This window comes from Giraffa tippelskirchi, chromosome 12, assembly GCF_054371585.1.
Source record: "Giraffa tippelskirchi isolate mGirTip1 chromosome 12, T2T-mGirTip1v1.2.pri, whole genome shotgun sequence".
Lineage (NCBI taxonomy): Eukaryota > Metazoa > Chordata > Mammalia > Artiodactyla > Giraffidae > Giraffa > Giraffa tippelskirchi.
In genome coordinates, this window is record NC_137286.1 from 100,460,464 (window position 1) to 100,480,293 (window position 19,830).

General features: G+C 44.0%; 1 protein-coding gene and 1 long non-coding RNA gene across 3 annotated transcripts in view; one reads left to right on the forward strand and one right to left on the reverse strand.

Annotated features, from left to right (window-relative positions):
• Positions 1-19,830, forward strand: part of LOC145529256 (uncharacterized) — a 336,599-nt gene that overhangs the window by 223,090 nt on the left and 93,679 nt on the right. The window lies entirely within an intron of this gene.
• LOC145529257 (uncharacterized) overlaps positions 5,394-19,830 on the reverse strand; it is a 32,732-nt gene continuing 18,295 nt past the window's right edge. The window contains exons 2-3 of the long non-coding RNA XR_014071068.1: positions 16,685-16,831; positions 5,394-5,904 (exon numbers count right to left, since the gene is read on the reverse strand). This is a non-coding gene — a long non-coding RNA (uncharacterized LOC145529257). The remainder of the gene's footprint in view (positions 5,905-16,684; positions 16,832-19,830) is intronic.

The following is a 19,830-nucleotide window of genomic DNA, read 5'->3' on the forward strand; positions in this document are numbered from 1 at the left end:
CAAGTCCACCATGTCACTCCCCTTAGTCCATGCATTTCACAGACCCTCGTGTGACAGTCTCCTCTGTCACACAGTCATGTCCCTGGCTCAGGACAGAGTTGCTAAAAAGGAGGGTGTTTCATATTTAGTCCCATCCATCATTTGTTAATAAATCCTATTTGCTTCTAACAGAAACAAGCAAGCAAACAAAACAATGGAGTAGGTAAGGGACTAATTCTGTCTGGACCTTTCTTAAACAGTTTCTGGATTTCCAAGGCAAATTGTTTTGGTGCCTTATTTTTTTTTTCTTGAGAACCTTAAACATCTTTTCCTTAACTGAAAAATCTTAAGAATAAGTGCAAAGTATTTTGTTTAACATATTGCTAGTACAGATTAGAATTCTGCTCAGAATATTACAGTTGCTTGTCAGTCAACAGTTTCCACTTGCTGATGGTAGAAACCATGTTTAAAAGCTCTTATGTGAAGTACAGACCCATAAAGTCAATAAAATGTGAGTGTTCTCTTTGAAATGGGGGCTGAAAGGCCTCAATGTCCTGTCCCTCTGATCTGTCCCAGATTCCACACACACACAGGCACTCACACACACATTCACCAAGCACCGAGGAGGCTCCTGACACACCTCCTGGAACAGAAGCCTCTGAGGGACAGAACTGTGGAGCCATAGCTCTAGAGGGACCTGTTCTTCCAAGCCTCACAGTAATCCACTTTTGCAGGTGGCCACACTGGTTATCCTGAATAGGGTTATTATTTTTTTTTTTTTTTGGCATGTCCAACATTGGACTTTGCCTTGTTTATCTCTAAAGACTACCAGAAAATGTAAAAGGTACCATGTGTAACTCATTTTTAAATTTATCCCTGCCCTTCTATAAAAATAGAAATAAAAATAAATTGTTTATATAGTATTTAATAAATTAAATTAAAATTCTTTAAGAGGAACCTGGAGATTTCACCTGGATCTGCTCTTTGGCTTAAGTTTTTTGTCTGTTTGTTAAACAAATATTTCCTGAACTCCTCCTGCATGCAAAACAGTCAGCTGTCCAGGCCAGATGGCTTAAAGTGGCATGGTTAAACGGAAAGGACATGAGCTTTGCAATTAATTAAACCCCAGTTCAGCCAGTTACTGGTTAGGCCATTGGGCCTCAGTTTCTCCATCTGTAGCTTGGGGATAATGCCTGACTTGCTGTGTGGTTGAGAGGTTCAGTGGGATGTTGCATGTGAGAACACCTGTCCTAGCACTTGGCCCAAAACATATTGAATTTTCCTTGAGGTGGGAGCTGAAGGGGGAGGGGCAAGGCTAGGTGGTTTCTCTGCTTTAACTGGAGAGTGCAGAGTAAAAGCCTGACATCTAGTGGCAGAAGTGACAGTTGCACTTCGTCTTGCTGTAGGGTTGAGTCTCAGAAGTTCCCAGCTTGGATCTGCATCACAATCGCCTGGAGAACCAGACTTTACCAGCTCCCCAAAATGATTCTTACTCACCTGTCAGCCATAGGGAGTTTGAGGTCATTAACCTTAGGGTTCAAAGAGGAGAGGCTGATGGATGAGAATGCTCTTTATTTTAAGCTTCTTTTAAAAAGAAGCCTCCCTGAGAAAATCATACTTGAAAAAAACATGTTACCCCAATGTTCATTGCAACACTATTTACAATAGCCAGCACATGGAAGCAACCTAGATGTCCACTGACAGAGGAATGGATAAAGAAGCTGTGGTACATGTATACGATGGAATATTACTCAGCCATAACAAGGAACACATTTGAGTTAGTGCTAATGCGGTGGATGAACCTAGAGCCTATTATACAGAGTGAAGTGAGTCAGAGAAAAACAAGTATCAAATATTAATATATATATATGGAATCTAGAAAGATGGTACTGATAAACCAATTTGCAGGGCAGCAGTGGAGACGCAGACTTAGAGAACAGACTTGTATACGAGGGGAGGAAAGAGAGGGCGGGACAAATGGAGAGAATAGCATGAAAACATGTACATTACCATATGTAAAATAGATAGCCGGTAGGAGTACGCTGTATGACTCAGGGAGCTCAAACCGGGGTTGTGTGACAACCTAGAGGGGTGGAGTGGGATGAGAGGTGGTAGGGAGGTTTAAGAAGGAGGGGACATACGTATACCTATGGCTGATTCATGCTGATGTATAGCAGAAACCAACACAATATTGTAAAGCAATTATCATCCAATTAGAAATATTTTTTTAAAAAGAGGTATAGTGCTTGCAGGAGTGCCAAAGCAATAAATTACTTTATGAGAAAGTTGATTTCAAGGTGTGCAAATGCAAGTGACTCCAACCCAAACTAAGAATGATCTCATGAAGGAAAAGCAGTAACTATAGCTCCTTCCATATATTGTGTTGTTCTTGTTATTCAGTCACAAAGAGTTGGACACATCTTAGTGACTGAACAATGAGAACAACACTAAGACATGTACAACTCTTTGTGACCCCATGGACTGCCGTGTGCCAGGCTTCCCTGTCCTTCACTATCTCTTGGAGTTTGTTCAAACTCATGTCTGTCAAGTTGGTGATGCCATCCAACCATCTCATCCTCTGTCATCCCCTTCTCCTCCTGCGCTCAATCATTCCCAGCATCAGGGTCTTTTCCAGTGAGTAGGAAAACATATGGTTGACTTACCTTCTAATTACAGATTATTCTCTGAGAAGCAAAGAAAATCAATTATAGCATTTCTATACATTTGACAAACATTCCTTTAACAAATATTAATTTATATCCAGCTATGAGGTTCATAACATTGTACAGGAGGCAATGATCAAAACCATCCCCAAGAAGAAATGCAAATAGGTAAACTGGTTGTCTGAGGAGGCCTTACTAATAGCTGAGAAGAGAAGCAAAAGGCAAAGGAGAAAAGGAAAGATATATCCATCTGAATGCAGAGTTCCAAAGAATAGCAAGGAAGAGATAAGAAAGCCTTCCTAAGTGATTAATGTGAAAAAATAGAGGAGAACAATAGAATGGGAAAGACTAGAGAGCTCTTCAAGAAAATTAGAGATACCAAGGGAACATTTCATGCAAAGGTGGGCACAGTAAAGGACAAAAATGGTATGGACCTAACAGAAGCAGAAGATATGAAGAAGAGGTGGCAAGAATACACAGAAAACCTATAGAAAAGAGATCTTCATGACCCAAATAACCATGATGGTGTTATCTAGATCACTCACCTAGAGCAAGACATCCTGGAATGTGAAGTCAAGTGGGCCTTAGAAAGCATCACTATGAACAAAGCTAGTGGAGGTGATGGAATTCCAGTTGAGCTATTTCAAATCCTAAAAGATGATGCTGTGAAAGTGCTGCACTCAGTAGGTCAGAAAATTTGGAAAACTCAGCAGTGGCCACAGGACTGGAAAAGGTCAGTTTTCATTCTGATCCCCGAGAAAGGCAATGCCAAAGAATGTTCAAACTACTGCACATTTGCACTCATCTCACGCACTAGCAAAGTAATGCTCAAAATTCTCCAAGCCAGGCTTCAATAGTACATGAATCGTGAACTTCTAGATGTTCAAGCTGGATTTTAAAAAGATAGAGGAACCAAAGATCAAATTGCCAACATTTGTTGGATCATAGAAAAAGCAAGAGAGTTCCAGAAAAACATCTACTTCTGCTTTATGGACTACACCAAAGCCTTTGTCTGTGTCGATCACAACAAATTGTGGAAAATTCTGAAAGAGATGGGAATACCAGACCATCTGACCTGCCTCTTGAGAAATCTGTATGCAGGTCAAGAAGCAACAGTTAGAACCAGACATGGAACAACGGACTGGTTCCAAATTGGAAACGGAGTATGTCAAAGCTGTATGTCATTACCTTGCTTATTTAACTTATATGCAGAGTACATCATGTGAAATGCCAGGCTGGATGAAGCACAAGCTGAAATCAAGATTTCCAGGAGAAATATCAATAACCTCAGATATGCAGATGACACCACCCTTATGGCAGAAAGCAAAGAGGACCTAAAGAGCCTCTTGATGAAAGTGAAAGAGAAGAGTGAAAAAGCTGGCTTAAAATTCAACATTCAAAAACTGAAGATCATGGCATCTGTTCCCATCACTTCATGGCAAATAGATGGAGGAACTGTGGAAACAGTGGCAGACTTTATTTTTGGGCTCCAAAATCACTGCAGATGGTGACTTCAGCCAATGAAATTAAAACACACTTGCTCCTTGGAATAAAACTATGACAAAACTAGACAGCATATTAAAAAGCAGAGACATTACTTTGCCAACAAAGGTCCGTCTAGTCAAAGCTATGGTTTTTCCAGTAGTCATGTATGGATGTGAGAGTTGGACTATCAAGAAAGCTGAGTGCCAAAGAATTGATACTTTTGAACTGTGGTTGGGGAAGACTCTTAAGAGTCCCTCAGACAGCAAGGAAACCAAACCAGTCCATCCTAAAGGAAATCAGTCCTGACTATTCATTGGAAGGACTGATGCTGAAGCTAAAGCTCCAATTCTTTGGCCACTTGATACAGAGAACTGACTCATTAGAAAAGACCCTGATGCTGGGAAAGATTGAAGGCTGGAGGAGAAGGGGACAACAGAGGACAAGATGGTTGGATGGCATCACTGACTCGATGGACATGAGTTTGAGAAAACTCTGGGAGTTAGTGATAGACAGGGAAGCTTGGCGTGCTGCAGTCCATGGGGTCGCAAAGAATCAAACACGACCAAGTGACTGAACTGATGATCCAAGAACCATCCTGGTCCTTGAGAATGTAAGTGGGATAATATTGATTCAGTATATTATCTTACAGGTCTTTCTAGGCTGCTGGGAAGAGAGAAACACATGATCAGACTGTTAAAATAGAATTTTAAGAGTCTTAAGATGTAGAAAAGAAAGGCCTGGAAGCACATGGAAAACCTTCTGTATTATTTTTCTGTTGCTGCTACAACAAATTACTGCAAGCCTAGTGGTTTAAAGCAAGGCAAATTTATTAGCTAAATGTGCAGCTTAATCTAAATGGGTCATATTGGACTAACATCGTACTGTTGCTGTCCACAGAGCTGTGTTTGGTAGAGCCTCTAGGGAAATATCTGCATTCTTGCCTGTTCCCTGAGTTCCCTGGCTCATAGCTTCCTCAATCTGACCTCAGCTTCTCTTGTCACATTGCCTTCTCCAATCCTGACTCTTCTGATTTCCTCTTATAAGAACCCTTTGATTACATTGGATCCATCTTGATGGCCCCAGCTGATTGCCCCACTTCAGTCTCTATAACTTAATCACATCTGCAAAGCCCCTTCTGTTGTGTAAGGTGACAGGTTCACAAATGGCTATCACTGGGGAACCATTACTCTGCCCACTGCCCCATTTCACTCAGACTTGGGGAATCGGGTAGCGTTCCTAGAAGAAGAGGCATCTAACTGAAACTTAAGTAATAAAATATTGTATTTCTGGGGCGTGGGTTAGGGGAGGGATGAACAGAAGGAGTCAGGTCAGTCATAAGGAGAGTAAGATTCTCCAAAGAGAAGAAATGTGAGAAGACCCAGAGTTAAAGAAAGCTGTGTGTGGGAACTCTAGAAAGTGCTTTAGGGCTGTGTGGTGGGTGGGGGAGGGCAGGCATGAGAAGGCCCTAAAAAGTCATCAGAGGTAACCTCATGGAGAATAACCTCAAAACACATGTTACGGACTTTGGACTTTTAGGGTAACAGAAGCAACTGAAGAACTTCAGGTAGAAACATCCTCTCACTCTAGGGTAAAGTGAAACTTCGAAGAGGGCATGGGTGGAGGCTGTTGTAGAAATCCAGAGAAGAGGTGATAAAGCTGCCTGGATGCGTGTTGAGTGGCTGGTTGATGACACTGCTTCATGCTACAAGGCTTCTTTACTTCCATCCACGTGATCTTCTGCAGCCTGCTCAGCCTCTGTGCACCTCATCTCCATTATCTGTAGAAACAGGAGTAACACTCAGCGTCACCGGAGCTTGCTCAGTAGTGAACAAGTGAGGGAATACATTTAAAGGACATGGTACAAAACCTGGTACATAGTAAAAAGGTCCAATAAAAGTTAGCAGTTGCTCTTTAATGACCATTTCAAAGCAGGAACTGAGATAGCTGAGGGATTCAAGAGATACACAGGAGGAAGCACAAGTAGAACCAGGGCCAGGTTGTTGAGGGGATGTGAGGCAGACCCGGGGGCTGCAGTCTCACAGGGGGCTGCAGGTGGTGGTGGCTCAGGACCAGGGTGGGGAGGGGGCACCGCTTGGTTCTGTTTTTAACATGTTAAGTTTGAAGGTGTTCAGACTCCTGTCTCAAGAGGAGAGATCCAGTAGACATGGTTTGGGTTTGTCTAGAAAGGATTGTGCTGGAGGTCTCTACTTGGGAGTCATTACTTGGATCCAGGACAATGAATGAGGTCGCCCAGGAGCCCATACACAATGAGGAGAGGACCACCCAGGGTGGAGCACTGGAAGGACTCTGCATGACCCTTCTCATGGCATTTATTACCCTTTATTGTCATTTCTTACTCAGTAACCCTGTTGGACTGCAAGCGCCCTGAGAGCAATGATTGTATCTAGCTTGCTCACTATTTTATGTCCAAAGGGTCGAATCCAGCTATCATACAGTTCAGTTCAGTCTCTCGGTCATGTCCGAATCTTTGCAACCCTGTGGACTGCAGCACGCCAGGCCTTCCTGTCCATCACCAACTTCTGTAGTTTACTCAAACTCATGTCCATTGAGTCGGTGATGCCATCCAACCATCTCATCCTCTGTTGTCCCCTTCTCCTCCCACCTTCAATCTTTCCCAGCATCAGGGTCTTTTCAAATGAGTCAGTTCTTCGCATCAGGTGGCCAAAGGATTGGAGTTTCAGCTTCAACATCAGTCCTTCCAATGAACACCCAGGACTGATCTCCTTTAGGATGGACTGGTTGGATCTCCTTGCAGTCCAAGGGACTCTCAAGAGTCTTCTCCAACACAACAGTTCAAAAGCATCAATTCTTTGGCACTCAGTTTTCTTGATAGTCCAACTCTCACATCCATACATGACTACTGGAAAAACCACAGCTTTGACTAGACGGACCTTTGTTGGCAAAGTAATGTCTCTGCTTTTTAATATACTGTCTAGGTTGGTCATAACTTTCCTTCCAAGGAATAAGTGTCTTTTAATTTCATGGCTGCAATCACCATCTGCAGTCATTTTGGAGCCCCAAAATATAAAGTCTGCCACTGTTTCCACTGTTTCACCGTCTATTTGCCATGAAGTGATGGGATCAGATGCCATGATCTTTGTTTTCTGAATGTTGAGCTTTAAGCCAACTTTTTCAGTCTCCTCTTTCAATTTCATCAAGAGGCTCTTCAGTTCTTCTTCGCTTTCTGCCATAAGGGTGGTGTCATCTGCATATCTGAGGTTATTGATACCCACTCAATAAATAGCTCCAGTAAATGATTAAATCATAGACAATGTCCAAAGCCAGATATGAAGGCAACAAAAGCCTTTTAAAAAAATGCTTAATACCTGCCAGATACTGTGTCGGCTGTTTTACATAAATCAGCTCATTTAACCTTCATAACAGCTCAGATTAGGCAGGCTTGTTCTTCTCTGTCATTCACGTGGCGGGCCTGAGGCTAAAGGAGTTTAGGTGAATTGGCTCAGATCTGTGGTAGATGACAGCATCGGGCTTGTTTACCCCCAAAGCCTGTGCCCTGCGCTGTACCTGGGACTGCAGACAAGTAAAGGGAAATGGGCTGGCCTCCTCCAGGGAGGAAGGGTAAGAACAAGCCTTGTTTCCGTTCTGAGAACTTCTTTACCCACCCTGACACACCTCCCCTGGCCTCTCAGGGCACTCCTTCCAGAAAGAGGCTGTGGATCACGGCCACTAGAGGGAAGACACGCCTGGAGCATCACCAGCCAGATGGGAACCCCTGCCCATTCCCTCTCTCGGCCTCATTCAGACCAGGACTGGAGGAGGGACTGCTGAGTCTGCAGAATAAATGGTCATGGTTACCCCTGACTCCTCCGCAGCCCTTCACAGTTCACACAGCCCTCCTAACTCCCGTCTCACTTCATCCTTAGAGCAGCGTCGTCATGTAGTGCTTTTTGTCATCTTCTTTTTACAAAAACACTTATAAAGTGATGAGACACATACCTATGGTTTCAGTATCGATATTTTTCTAGATTGCAGAGACATGCTAGGACCATAGAAAGCACTGGTACCGAAAGACAGATTGGTCCGATGGAATAAGAAGCCCAAGGTGTGGCATGTGGGCACTTCAGTCCAGGGTCCCACACAAACAGGTGCTTGAGAAATATTAATGAACTTAAGTGATAAAAGAAAGAAAACCTCAAGAAAAAGTTCATGACTTGCAGGACTTTATAAACAGGACTACTTGGCATTATTATCTCATTTTAAAAGCAAGGTATCTGAAGTCCACGGAAACTAATGCTAAACTACAAAATTTTTCAGTGAAAAAAGTGGGGCTTGTATTAGGTGTTTACTGTGGAGCTCTTTTCACCATACCTCCTCTCATTATCACTAGATCTAGAACCTCAAAAAAATAAAAATCAAAGTCCAAAGACGCAAGCTGACAACCAGCTTCTGGGAGGCTGGTGAGTTCCGGCCTTCTGTCTCTGACAGGAAAGCTCCCCCGAATGCGGCACGTCCAGCCCACTCAGTCAGACGAGGCTTAGAGAAAGCTGTTCGCCAGGTATAGTTCCCAGAGCATTGAAAGAATGCTTAGAAGGCTTACTGTTGAAAGGAAAATTAAGAAAAACTGACTCTAACTAGGTCATTAAGATGGCCTACCAAAGAACTTCTTCCAAACTACGTTGAAGATACCCAAACTAAGACAACAGCACACACCCGGCTTTGACATCCTAAATGATGAAACACCCAAGGAGGAGCGTGCCCTAAAGGGCTTACTCTGTTTAACCCTTCAACCACATCCCAGCGTTTCGGCTCTGGTGACTGTGAGAAGGCTCCTGAGACACACCTCTAGCCAATCCTCCATGCAGCCGGCTTACTCGTGGTGAACAGTTGGCTGCTGCCTCTTCATGTGACACTCCTTTTGGACTCCCTTTTTCACTCTCCACTCTGGCTTCACCGTGCAGTACTGCCTCGTGAATTCCCTCAGCCCCATATTCAGCAACCCCTACCACCAAACCCACCCCACCCCCACTTATAATCTGGCCTCTCGAGTCCCATGCTGTGTGGAACCCTGGCCCTGCTCTTCAGTAAAGGAGTTCTCCGCAGAAAGGGAGCCATTTTCATAGCACTGATTCATTATCATTCACCAAAATCCAACGCAGTGTTATTCACCAAGTATGTATTACTTTGGCCACCTGATGCGAAGAACTGACTCATTTGAAAGGACCCTGATCCTGGGAAAGATTGAGGGTGGGGAGGAGAAGGGGACGACTGAGGGTGAGATGGTTGGATGGCATCACTGACTCAATGGACATGAGTTTGAGCAAACTCTGAAAGATGGTGAAGGACTGGGAAGCTTGGCATGCTGCAGTCCATGGGGTCGCAAAGAGTCAGACACGACTAAGCTACTGAAATGAACTGAACTGAATGTATTACAAACGTCCTGTGTAGAAAAATTGTGCTAGGTACATGCAAGGATCTAGAGAAAATTGAAGTAAAAATCCATATACTCACGTTTAATCATCTATTGGAAATGGGGACAGATTAGGGCAAGATAACCATAATATATGATGAAATGGGTTGAATTTCATTACAAGTAGAAAATGGTATAGGTGTCCAGAGGAGAAAGCAATTACAATCATTTAGAAGGGCCAGGAGAACCTTTGTAAAGAGTTGACATTTAATAAGCATTGAAAAGGTCGAAAGAGAAAGGTGTTTGGAGAGAGGAGAGGACCCCCTCAAGAGCATGTACAATGAAGCCACTGAAAGTATGTTTGGGTTTGTAGAATGGTCCAGTGTGGCTGGAGAGTAGTCCAGTGTGGGATCCCGGAAAGGTGTGGGGTCAGTGGAGGGGGGGTCAGCCACATGGCTTCCTGAGATCTGGGACGGAGATAAATGAAACTGACCTCAGATGATGGGCACAGGGTGTTCTGAGGCGTCAAGCATTGAGCAATGTTTAAACCATAATGTTTCCAGTAGACAGGCATGTGCTAGGTGGAGCTCCTTGGTCCTGAGAGACTCGGTTCATTGACTTTTGGAACTCTTCCTGTCCCCCTCCACAGTTCATTAAGCTCTTTCCCTCTGCTCTAACACATCATAAAACTTGCCCCTCTTCTTCCAAATCCTGATTCATTTCCTAGAAGAGGGGTAGTGATTTGCCTTTAATTACTAAATGTGTTATCCCAGCCTGTCCTTCAGAGCTCACTTCCATCTCTCCCCCAAAACTTCAGACTTCTCATCCTCCCCACATCAGACATTTTGCTCACTTTTTGTGCTAAACAGTGATTGTTAAGAATTGGTTACACCCAGGTGAATCAGCCTGGTGCTGCTTTTCTAAGACGGTGAAGTCTGCGTGCTGTGCTTTTCCACACAGCGTGCTGGAAAGCAGGGCTCAGGAGCAATGCCAGGGTCCAGTCTGGTACTCCCATGAAGTGCATCATAGATGTTTTCTGTGGTGCTGACAGAAATCTAAACATCAGTTCACAGACTCTTCAGAGAAATAACTCAGGAGTGATCTGGGGTGTGGTGCACAGTGATGGCTTCGTTCATTGGTGATTTGCTGTTAATTCCCTGGTCATTGTCAAGTGACAGGACTTTGGGTGATACAAGAATTCATTCCTTCCTTCGATGCCTCTTCCACAGGGATGAGAACCTAGCAAGATGGTTACAAATAGGTTTCTACAGGCTGGTGATCCATCCAGCGTGCCCAGAGCAAGGGCAAGAATAATGAAGAGACAAGGCTGTCCTCTCTGCATCTCCAATTCCATTGAGTGTGCTATAAAATTGCCTGTAAGAACCTGGAAAGCTCAATTAATTTTCAAAATATCTCTGACTTAAGTTTCAGAATCCTTTGTGAGGGCATAGAACTGAGATGTACTTTTGTGTTTGCAGAGGGGGAAAAAAAAGGCTTACTAAGCAAGCAGTTCTGATTAGTCTTATTTCCCCCCTTTTCCAATTTTACCTATGTGTTTCTTCCTCCCATATAATTGACTGATCTGATTATTAGCTGAACATGTGAAACTGAATTAAAAGGTAACATTGACTTTGCTGAAAAGTAATAGAAGAACAAAGAGAGAGTCTAAGTATTCTGATGGTATGTAGAAGGAAGGTAGGATTATAAGGCTTTTGGTCTGAATGCATAATTTTCACCATTCTTTAAAAATCAGAATAAGAAGAAGGTAATTACCAAAACACAAATATAGAAATGTGGTGGCAAAATAAAGACAGAGGGCTTTGAAGAAGTCATATGAAGACTGATAAACATTTCTTTCTGCAATTAAATTCACAAACTAATCTGTCCACACCTGAAATGGGCATTTTATTCTATTTTCACTCAACATTCCTTTGCACCTCAAGTGGCTTGTCTTTATTTGGGCACTCCAAGGTAAGGGCACGCATTAGTCATTGTCTGGTGTGTGTGTTTTAACACCTGTATGCACATAACACTTTCTTATCTTTATGGCCATTTGTCCATCAATGCAACTTGAATGCAAGAATAAGAGGGATGTCACCATTTCCGGTTTGGCTTAGCATGTTTGTGTGGCCTTGTGATGAGCTTGAAGCCAGATACACCAGGCCTGCCTGTCCTCAAGCCACAAGAGCTCACAAACTCTGAAACATGTCCACCTGCCTGGGCTGGTTTGAACCAGTCAATTGCAGCATATGCCCTGCCCAGTGTCTTCTCGTGGATCCATAAACTCCCAGCTTTGCCTACTGCATTTTTCCCTCTTAGGTCTACTCCAAAACCCTCATTTAACATAGAAGGCAAACCCATCTAAGTTAGGCGTTCCTTTGGATAGGCTTTTGGTGTCTCATGCTCCAACTCACAAGACAGCAGTTGCTAACAACTCTCAGACTCTGGCCTTGAGGAACCTCGTGTCTGGTCCTCATCAGTGGCTCTAATTTACTGGATACTGTGAGTGTCCTGAGCTAACCAAATGGAACTGTTTTAAAGACCAGTCCTCTAAGGAGAAATCAACTTACAGAGTGAGGGTTCACACCCGCCCAGCTTCTCACCGTGCCCAGGACACGTCCTGCTTCTTTGGCTCTGTATCCCAACCTTCAAGGCCTTCCTAGCTTGGGCCTGCTGCCTCTGGCTTCTTGGCTGCCCGCTCCCTGACTTTGCCAGTATCTTGCTCCAGGTCTGGAAGGCTCTTTGCTCCTGACTTGTCTAGAGGTCATCGCGCTCCCTGTGAAAGCTCCTCCACAGGCCCCACTAAAACCTTTGCATGGCAGCTGGGTCTTCCTCTCTTCTCTGGATCCAGACAACTATTTATCCGTACCATTTACTTCACAAGTGCCATGTACTTAATTATGACTCTGTTGTGTCTCAACATTAACTTCTCGTGTTACTACTTGACTTGTCATGACCTTTATTCTCCACTTGCCCCTCAGTTTCTTGAGAGCACGGGCCCTGTTTTCTACATCTTTGTATCCCTCAGGGCACCAACCAGAGTTAGCACACAGTAGAGACTCAAAACATATTTGCTGATAACATGTAAGACTCCAGAAGCCTTATCCTTATGAGAGATTGGGGGCAAAATATATATAGTCAATGGGAAAAAAAAAAGAAAAAAAAAATATGTATATATTCAGTGATGCCAGCTCTCTGGAGAGACAAATAAAGCCAGCCAGCTCTCCTCCTAGCCTAGTGTCTTTCATGGACTCCAGGCCCGCTCTCTCTGCTCTGCCTCTGACCGCACATGAAAGAGGCCCTGGGGACAGATTCTCTAAGTGCTTCTAATCTGCCTTCTGCCCTCTTTCCCCTTTCTGCTCCTGGGCTCCTCATCTGGGCCAACAACCTAACACTTGATCTTCTGCTGTCTTTTGTTTTGATCCATGTTAGAATCCACAGACTGACAGTGATCAGGACCGAATTTCCCTGAATCACAAGTCTGTGCCCTCTCCCTCAGTGTGTGGAAGCACTCAGAGGTGTGAGTCATCCCTCTGGTTATTTATCCTCTCCAGTATCAGCGTCCTTGTGATGCTCTGTTTTGTATACATATATCTAAATAATGTGTATAGTGTATATATATATATTTTAGAAAACTGAGGAATTTTTGCCTCAATAAAAAATGTATGATATTTTGATTCCACTGGTTTGACTTAGTGTGAATAGACTGCTAGATTTCTAATTTAAAAAAAATACATGTGCAACATTTGCTACCTAATAAGCCTTCAAGAAACAATAACTGTTAATAGTCCATCTTCATGATTATCATTGTAGTTGTTCCTGGGGTCAGGCAGTGAGGTCATTGTTCTCCTCATTCTCCCAAAGCATTTCTGGACCATTCTCTGCCACCTCTGGTGAAGACCCCTGCCCTGCGGAGTACCCACTGCCCAGGGAACATCAGACTCGGCTCCTCCTTGGTGCTGTGAGCGGAGCCGCTGGCTCACAGGTGCTTTGTCTTCTCTTCATCAACCAGCCCTGCCTCTTGCTCTGGGGTTTACATTTCGTCGCAAACCATCTCCATCCCACTCTTGCCCAAACCCTAAACTCTCTTGTCCATCTTATGACTTCTCCAGACACATCTCATCCCTGAATAGCATTGGTTCTGCTTTCTCTGTGCCAGTGCCTGGGCTGGTAAGCTCTGAACTCATCTGGCTGATGTTTACAGGAGCTTTTTCATGTGCTTCATAATACAGATTATTCTGAAATTTTCTTTCTGTAATACATTGTGCAGAGCCCTGAGCATTTGTGAAAGATCTGATTTGCTTCCAAATGAAAGGAAATGGCAACCCACTCCAGTATTCTTGCCTGGAGAATCCCGTGGACGGAGGAACCTGGAGAGCTGCAGTCCATGGGGTCGCAAAGAGTCGGACACGACGGAGCACGCACACACTAATAATAGCAGTGAAGACATGACAGAGCCATGGCTTCTTGAAACCTAAAGCTATGGCTTCAGGTCTGTAAAATAAATGGGGGTGATTTTCATTTCTTTATGCTGTTGGATAGTATAACAGGGGAGAATTAACCTATTCCTTAAATGTTCCGTAGTGAGTAGTGTTGATCGATTCTAATGTGGAGTTTTGGCCTTTAAAATAAGAATCATTTAGAAATGGAAATTGCTTAAATTGACATAGATTCAGTAATAGAATCAGGAAGGAATACTTGACTTTAAGCACGTCTCTGAGTTCTGGATTATTCTTCAAGACAGCTTTTGATCAGTTTGCTTTTGGTCAAGACAGCATCTTCTGGGCTTTTGGTCTTTAAGTGCCTGGTTGCAGACTATACGAAAGAACAACTAGTTAAGGGATCACTGATTGATGAATTTGGGCACAGTATTCCACTTCCCCTCACCTCAAGACTGTGACATACAAACCCTGCCCGAGTTTCTGGTCTGCAGGTTTGCCAGCCCTCACCATTATGTGAACCAATTTATTACCAAAAAAAAAAATGTGTGTGTGTGTGTGTGTGTGTGTGTGTGTGTATTGTATTGGTTCTGTTGTGTAGAGACCTGACTGATACTCATAAACCAAAGTCAGCTACGTTTGTAACTGTCCCTTCACTTTCCAGGGGCCATGATCCACTGTTATTTTCCTTCCTGTGACATCACAGGCAACACAAGCCATCACTGAACTAAAGTTTCATGAGCGCTTAGGAGAACCTAAACCCTCAGATGCTTTCGAACAGCAAACTCATGCAGTTTTTCGAAAATATTTTTTTAAAGTAATAACACCTGGGGAAATGTTCACAAAATTATATAAAATTTCTTAAATCAGTAGAAAATCTATAAATACTTGGTGGGTGACATTCAGAGCACTTTAAGAAAAAGTTCCAATTTTTCTTAAACTTCATTCCAGTCAAATATGATCCCAATTTTGATCTTTTTTAAAAAATCAAAAGCAAAACTGAAAAAATGTATGGGCATCATTCATTTCCTTGAGGTGGAATTACATGTGGATATTTAAATTTTATTTACAGTGAACATATATTACATATATTATTAGAAAAAAATAAAGATTCTGAAAAATAGAAAACATTTTCATATTACACATTTAAAGCAGAATTGGCAATTTTGGATAATGCGGATGAAATTAAAGAAATGTTGAAAAACACTGAGAGGTTGAGAACTCCAGGGTATAGAAATGTCAGTTCATTTGGTAGCATCACAGATCTGTGTGTGAGGCACTCACATGCACCAAGGATACAGGTGAGAGTCTTCACCATCACACAATGGGAGGAAGCTAGAGATTTAGCTTCCTGGAAAAGCCAAGCTCAGAGGTCTGAACCCTGGGCAGTGGAATATGACACTCTATTAAAAAGTAAGGCTGTTAATGTGGGCCCAGAGTCCTGGTGGATCAACACTGTGTCCATTCATCAGTGCCCCCTGGGGACACCCCTGCAGTGAAGGGGAAGGATGAAGCAGGGAGTGGCTGAACAAGCTGAAAGGTCTTGGGAACAAACTGTTATCCAGAGAGACTGAACCATAGAGAACTAAGAAAAGGAACTCAGCTCTTCTACTGTTTGTGTTTTCATAAAAAAGCAAAACAAGACAAATGTGTGTCATAATAAGTTAAACTGAAATGAGTTGCATCTGAAAATACAGCTACAGCAGATGAGAAAGATATTCAGAAATATATTTAAACTTTGAGAAACTGTATCAATCAAATGCCATCTCTTCTGGATGACAATCCTTTCACCAAATCTTGTAAAGGCTTTATGAATTTTTCAGAAGAAGAGCACCCTGGAAATTTAAGTTATTTTTATCACTTTTATTGAAAAGGCCGTTTTTTTGCTGTAAGGCTGAATTCTTTGATGCAAGCTCAGTAGCTTAGGAGTGAATCTGAATGCAGTTTTCGGAGCAGTTGAGAAAAGTCATGCAGTGCTGAGACACCAGCCTTCCTCCAAGAAATCATTTGAAAATAACTGATAAAGATGCTTAGGGCTCTGAATTGTTGTGAAGTACAGTATTCAAAGAAACTGGTAGTTTGGAACACTTTTCTATAATTATGTGCTGTTGAATTCTGAAATGTCACATAGCAATGTAAGAACAAGATACATTCATTTTTAACTCACCATGGACAAAATGCATAGATGCAGTCTCCAATTTGAGGCTAAGGAGGTGGCTTTGGGTGCACCAGTCAGGTTATCTTATTGACAGATCTTAGTGGTCATCACCCATGCCGTGGCCTTTAAGGAAGGAAATGACTGCATCAGCCATTTCAAGGATTTGGCAAAGATATATCAAATGCCAGAGGGAAAAATGGGATAGAAACAATGACAACGAAAGTCCTCATGGGACCAAGGGCTGGCCCGTGACCAGCATAACATCCCATAGAAAGCAGTAACACACCATTCTAACACAAGAACCAAATCATATCATTTCTGAAGTTTGGGTATCTTGTGGATTGTTGTTTTTCAGAATTTTCTTGCTGCTTTGTAGCACAATTTGAAGTTTGAAACTTCTCTTATATACTGAGTCACTCATTTAGTAGTAGTGGTCAGTGCACACACTGTGCTCGTTCTATACCAGGCACTGTAGTTTACAGGTGGTGTCCCACTGGCAACCCTGTAATACAGGGGGTTGTGTCCACTCCCACTTTGTAGAGAAGACTGAGTCACAGGGTGGTTAACTTGCCTGAGGTCACACAACTCTTCAATGACACAGCTAGACTTCAAAGACAGGTAGCCCAGCTTGCAAGTTGAGGCCTGTACACTGTGACCCCTCACACTGCAGCTTCTGTTTCTCTCGGGCGTTGTTAAGGAGGTGGCACTTGGCTTGTTTCTGTAGATGAAGTATGAGACAAGATTTTTTTTTTTTAAGTTTTAATAAATGAAGTGTTTTTCTACCTTCTAAAAGCCCATGTGCATATACACTGAGCAGTTCACCACGTACACACCGCCTGTACTAAAAATCCCCCAAACGGTGTCTGTCATGAGCCAGTTTCACATCCTTCCATGTTTGTAGACTGGTGAAAACCCACATCCTGCTCTCACAATACCAGACCCAGTGTGCACTGCACAGATTTGTTTGGGCTTGTTTTTCTACTTGATGCTACTGGTGACCCTCGAGGATGATCACTTGGCACCAGTGGCATTCTTTTGGGTACAGCCTTACCAAACAGGCTCACTGAGCTCTGTCCCCATCCTCATATTGGAGGCTGATTCCTCACTGCCCTTGGCTGCCAGGCAGGCGGTCCTGCTGCAGCAAGCGGCTGTTCCCGTGTTGCTGGAGGCAGGGCCAACCAACTGTGCCTCCTTTCAAGCCTCTGACCTCACCACCAGGCCCTCCCCTCCTGCCCTTGTGCTTCCATCACTGCTACCCTACAGATGCCAGGGCCTTACTGGCGCCCCCCATCACACCCCACTGGCTTTCCAGGAGGGATCTTCCAGGCTCCAGATTGCAGAGAGGCGGGTGTAAAAAATTGCTACTTCAGGCCGTTTCATGAGCTCGATGCCCCTGCTCTTGGGACAGAACCTCCCTTCTGGGGCAACTGATACCCAGTGGTGGAGAAAAGGAGGAGACTGGCCAGTCAGCAACAGGAGATGGGAGCAAACAGGTGGCTTCTCCTCCTTTACCCCTCCCCAAGGGACTGTGCGGGGACCCAGTGCGTCCACACACCCTCTCAGGGGGTGTCCCATGTGTTCTGAGCAGCCGGGATGTTTCTCTGGTAAAGTCTGGATGGCTTGGCATGCACGCCTTTGACCCGCTGCCTCTCTTCTCCTCCCTCACTCACTTGGTCCCTTCACATCTGCCTCCCTTGAGTGTGTCCTCAGCAAAGGAATGTGTGCACACGCGTGCATGCATTCAGCTGTGTCCGACTCTGCAACCCCATGGACTGTAGCCCACTAGGCTCCTCTGTCCATGGGATTCTCCAGGCAAGAATACTGGAGTGGGTTGCCCTTTCCTTCTCCAGGGGATTGTCCTGACCCAGGGACTGAACCTGCGGCTCCTGCATTGACACACAGATTCTTTCAAGGCTGAGCCACTGGGGAAGTCCAAGCAAAGCTTTAGCACTTCGGTTTTGCCATAGGCTCAGTTTTCTGGGGAAACCAGACTGAGAGATTCACCATCGATAGGAAAGGGAGCACAGTCCTCTTGATTCCCTAAGTGCTTGTGGTTTTGCTAAATGAGTATTATCTCTCTTAATCCTTAAGGACAGCTGTACAGTAGATACCATTTTTCCCCATCACAGTGAGAAGCCGAGGCTCAGGGAGGCTTAAGTAACCCTCCCAGGACGGCACCGCGAGGAGACGAGAGCTCAGATGCTCTTGTCTTCAGAGCCTCCTGTCTCTGCTCCTCACTGTCTCCAGTGGGAATGGGGGGGCCCAGGGAGTCTGTGTGGTTTCCATGTGGTAACTCATCAGCACGGTCCTCAGAACCTGTGAGAATGATTCGGTGAAGGACATTGTAAATATCCAAGCAGAGCATGATAAGGCAGCCCTGAAATGACCGACCGGGTAAGCAGTCAATAAAAGCAGACGGTTAAACCACCATCACTGGACACTCAGATGCCACTTTGTATAGTCCTTTCTAGATGGAATCACATCGATGAACCAGCTAAAGGTCACAAGAGGAGCTGCTCCAGGGAGGAGACACAAGCTCCAGTGGAGAAGCGAGGGCCCCTCTCCAAGCCCAGCTCAGAGCTCTGTCATGCACAAAATCTCTGGGCCAAGCTCCGCTAGAACATCTGAATCTGCCTGTCCTTTCCACAAAGATCCCTGAGAACAAAGTGTACAAAGATGTAACTGGAAGATTCATCTTGAAACAGAACAGGGAGGTCCTGACTGCCAGAGACTAAAACGCGATGGATTCCCTGCTCCTGAACAGGGTGTTACTGGCAGAGTCCTATGTGTGTCCAGGGATTTGGGCTCAGAACTACACTTTGGAAATTAGAAAAAGACTGAATTTGGACCCTGAATACACTGCTTGGCATCTCTCCAGATCGTGGGTTAGGAAGTGAAACTTTTCACTTTGTGTCCCTCCCGTGGGAAAGAGCTGGTTTTTTGTGTGACTGAAAAGTCACACTGTTTACGGATCTAATCATTTTATCTTGGTCTGATAAAAGTGTTGATGGGTCAGCCCCTTGAAAAGAGTCGTTAATTTATAGGTGCAAAACAAATTACAAAAAACACGTAGATCTGTGTATTGTGCTGGCCAAGAAGGTTGTTCAGATTTTTCCATAAGATCTTATGGAAAAACCCAAATGACCTTTTTGGCCAACCCAGTATATGCAAAGAAAGCATTAATACCACCTGCCTGATACTGAAACTCCTGCCTCTGAACTTGACAAGTATCCCAAAGGCCTCCGGGAGCTCTGCTGTGCCACAGTAGAGATGACACGTCTGAGCATGGCTGGCAGCAGAGGCTGTTCTCAATGAGGTCTTTTCCTTTGGGGCACACAGCTGTGATGCCAACCCCCCACCTAAAGAATCAGCACTTACTTCTTATTAATAAAACAGCCCTTATTCTCTCATCCCTCAACACCCCCCCTCCAAAAACCTGCTCAAAGAGCTTAAACCACCATGTCTCAGATTTCAATATCAGTCACCTGGAGGTCTTGATAAAATGAAGTGACATTTTGATTCAGTAGTTTGGAATGGGGCCCAAGATTCTGCATTTCTTCCAGATGAAATGACTTCCGGGATAGGTAGGTGCTTGTCTGTGAACAATGCTTCGAGTAGCAAGAGCTTAGAAGACCATCCCATTTTCCTTCTGAATATTTTAAAGCTGATTTGGCCCTTAGAAAAATTTGCCCCTTGAAAATGCCTCAGATGCTACCA